A 4127-nucleotide genomic window follows, 5' to 3' on the forward strand; every position below is an offset into this window, starting at 1 on the left:
CTGGTCAAATAAATTCGTTACCCTTCAGACAATCTCCAGGTTACCTGTGACCTTATAAAGACCCAGAGGATATGAGGAAGAAGTTAAGAGACCACCTTGAAGGCAAATCATTCAATAACTTCAGCAGAGTGTAAACTCCACGAGGGCAGGTAACTTTGGTTCCCAGTGCCTAGGACAGGGGAAGCTTGATAGATACTGGTTGAGTAAATGATGAGGATAATTGAGCATTTCCCCTAAACGTTCAGGCTTTTGAATGCACATGAAATTCACCTCTCAAGAGGAGGAGAGAACTTGAGTTTGACCCTGAATATGGTCATCTGTCTACAGGAGGGTTATTAGGAAGGGTGAGAGCAGGCTTTTAGATCTCTCCTGGGGTCTCTCTCTTTTTTTCATTCACACAAAGACAGGAAAGGAGAAAGTATCTAAAAGGCACACAAACCATCGAAAATGGAAAATTTCTAATATAATTGGAGCCTCCCCAGTACCACTTCTTTTAAACAAGGAAACATAGGATAATTGGAAGAGAATGTAATACAACTTTGGGTCCTTGGCCTAAAAAAAGAAAAAGAAATCTATAGCCATCCCACACAAAATGCCTGAACTTTCAGTTCATTCATAAATCGATGATGGAATGAGCAGAGGGGATGTAGTGAATTAGAGCTGGTTTTCTGCATGGTTGTGGGACACACCCCAACGCTGTCATGACATCTTTATACAGTCACAAGAATGTGAAGATGTTAAAGTGGAAAGAAGGTAAACAAACAAGGTACTGCTGCCTGTTGAGTTTCTAAGGGCACTTTTCACACTTATTTTTGGTATTGAAACAAGCAAAAAAAAATAAGTGTCTCTCAGGGTCCTTCTCTTGATGGTGGCTTTCACTTCTTGCCTGATTGCAGGTATAGATGTGTTTTCTGGTCTCCAAACCTGCCCCAAGACAAGTCTACAGGGGGCACCTGTCTTTACACTGTGATTGAAGGTTAGGAATCAGTCAGAACAGCCTCCAGGAGGCCGGACTGTCAGCCACAGTCTGGGGCTCAACTCTGGTGAATTCAGGCAGACCCCAGCTCTCCAGAGCTCTCACTGGTCAACCCTCAGTTCCATAGACGGTCTGTGCAGACAGTGATCACGTGCTCACAGCTGACCTGGCGGCTGGCCCTGGAGACTAAGGCAGGACCCTCAGCTACATGTGATATTGACCAAGAGGCTGAGGGCCCCCCCGTGAACTTAAGTTTCTCAGAATGAATCAGGTGTCAGGGAGTGGGGCTCAAAAACTTCCACATTTTAAACAATATCTCCAGGTAATCATTATCCTTGATTAAGTTCAGGAACCATTGTTTTATACCATTCCATTTGCAAGACAAGCCACTTACTTTAATCCTACCTACAATCGAAATGTTTGTAATGCCTATTTAGGTCTTCCGCCCATTTTTAAATTGGATTGCTTGTTTTTTTGATATTGAGCTCCATGAGCTGTTTGTATATTTTGGAGATTAATCCTTTGTCTGTTGTTTCATTTGCAAATATTTTCTCCCATTCTGAGGGTTGTCTTTTTGTCTTGTTTATGGTTTCTTTGCTGTGCAAAAGCTTTTAAGTTCAATTAAGTCCCATTTGTTTATTTTTGTTTTTATTTCTGTTTCTCTAGAAGGTGGGTCAAAAAAGATCTTGCTGTGGTTTATGTCAAAGAATGTTCTTCCTATGTTTTCCTCTAAGAGTTTTATAGTGTCTCGTCTTACATTTAAGTCTTTAATCCATCTGGAGTTTATTTTTGTGTATGGCGTTAGGTAATGTTCTAATTTCATTATAAAGATATATTTTAAAAAAAAAAGAAGCTTACATGACATCTCCTAGTCAAGGCCTATCCCTGTGAATACAGATCAGCCTTATTAAGCTACTGATTAGAAGAGGGAGGAGGTGGTAGAGTCAGCTAAGCTAGGGCTGGTGTAAGTTGGCACAGTTGCCTTATTTAATATTATTTAATTGCTAAATAAACTGATTCAGTGAATCAGCCCCACAGTAAAATGATGTAACAAGCAATAAATCTGGTTTTAAAAAAATGTTTGCAATGAAGCATGATAGGAAGAAACAGTTCTAAACTTTGCAAGAGAGATTGCAAAGTTTCCAAAATTTCTTATTAGCTTTGATTTCCCAAACAAACAAAACGATACAGTGTTTTCTCAGGTGGAATAATAAATTTACTTCAGGATCTGAATTACTCTCAATGACCCCTGCGGAGGAAATGATTCTATAGATGGAGGCAGTTTACCTGTAGCCCGTTATTTCTGAATAATAAGAATCATTCGAACTATGCTTGTTGATCTTGTTTGCCTGAGTTGATCAAACATCACTCTTTGCAATTATAAAATTACGTAACACTGTATTGTATTTGGCTTTATTTTGGCCAAATGTTTGCCTTTGTGTCAGAGGATAACCAACAAGGATTTGCATTCTAACACAACACGGGTTTCAGGAAAATAATAAAAGATTATGAAATACTGAATATTATAAACTTTTTAAATTCTTGAGTTCACAGAGTTGAGTAAAATGGTTTTAACTCTCAATACTACCTAAAAAACATACTCCTGTTTTTCACTCATATTTGCAAAGTTAAGAAAACAAGACCTTGGCAGTAGTAATCAAATAGCATTATTTCAGCACACACGGGAAAACATTTGCACAACTCACTGCCACTTCCCGTTGGTGAAGGGATTCTAGAAGGCTTGCTACCACCTGAGGAGAGGAAACTTGGTCCAGGGGAAGCAGCACAAACTCTGGGAGCAGAAAGATGAGAAGCAATGTCCCTCTGATGCCTATTAGCTGAGTGATCTGGGGCACATTACATAGCTGCCCTGAGCCTTCATTTCTGTACATGTGGAGTGGGCGCACATGGGACCATTATGCTCAGTTTCAACCTCAACTGCCTCTTCCTCTCTGCCAGTGGGACTGAGAACAACGATGCTGGGTTGTCCTTCAGGCCCAGCGTTAAAGACAGTGAAAAGCAAAGTGCACATTCCATTCGTGGATTGTGTCTTAGTTAAATCTCAAGAACTCAAAACAAAAGTGGGACCAGAAAATTATTTTGCCCTTTGTCCTAATTTAAGGACAAAGGTCTGATTTAAGCCCACTTAAAGAAGTAACAGATTAAAAGGTAAACTAACTGTAAAATTTATCCCTAGCTTTCCGGGATGACTTCTCTTCTAGTCTTGCTTGTCAGAAGTTTTATAATTAGTTGCAAATGATCTGAAGATTTTACACTTCTAATTTGTGTGTGTCGGGGGAGGGTGGCTTGGGGCAGAGGGGAGGAAGGAAGTGGGGAGGAAGAGAGATGGGGAAGATGGTCATAAAGAGAAATCGATGTCTAACACTTTGATGAATACAACCTAATTTGGCATGCAATTACCAAATGTAGTCTGAAGACATCAATATAATCAAGTGCTTTTCATCTAGTAGTCCTAATGCATTTTACAAGTAGATTCCACCCCTCCTCCCAGAGACCTACAGATTGATAGAGTGCCATGGTCACTGAGTCAATCACCAGTTCACACGCTGGTCACCTGAACCTAATACCTTCTTGCTACCATGGTTTCTTTCTCTACATAAATTTAGAAACTACAGCGTGATAAACTTACCTTCCTTCCATTCACAAAGAAAACAAGTTCGTCTGACTCCTTAGAATGAGACATTACGCCAGAATAATTGGCTGAATGTTGTGGAGTTGCCCCTATAGCACCTGCTGTTGTGTCCATCTGAGCCAGGGGCCGGGATGCTCCCATGGGAGGGTGACCAGCAGGACAGAGGGCAGCCCCGAGGGGTGATTCTGGTCTGCTCTCTGTCTGCGTTCCTGCCCTCAAATCCTGTTTGCCTGCGCTCTCAGTCTCTTATTTCCCTACCTCCCTCTGATACCCTCACTTTCCTCCTCCCTTAGGCCAATTTGAAAGGTCAATCTCAATCTAGTTCTTACACAATGTACACTTTTCCCTGCCCTGGGGGCGACCCACCGGAATAAAATTCCTTCTTACAGCCAGCAACAAGAACCTTCTTTAATCTGAAATGGAACTAAATCATGTAGATATAATGCGTTCAGGTGTGTTTTTAGGTGTTAATTTTTTTTTTTTTTTTTTTTTTTTTGG

The sequence above is a fragment of the Aethalodelphis obliquidens genome, unplaced genomic scaffold (genome assembly GCF_003676395.1).
Source record: "Aethalodelphis obliquidens isolate GAN/ISIS:26980383/991018 unplaced genomic scaffold, ASM367639v1 scaffold2, whole genome shotgun sequence".
NCBI lineage: Eukaryota > Metazoa > Chordata > Mammalia > Artiodactyla > Delphinidae > Aethalodelphis > Aethalodelphis obliquidens.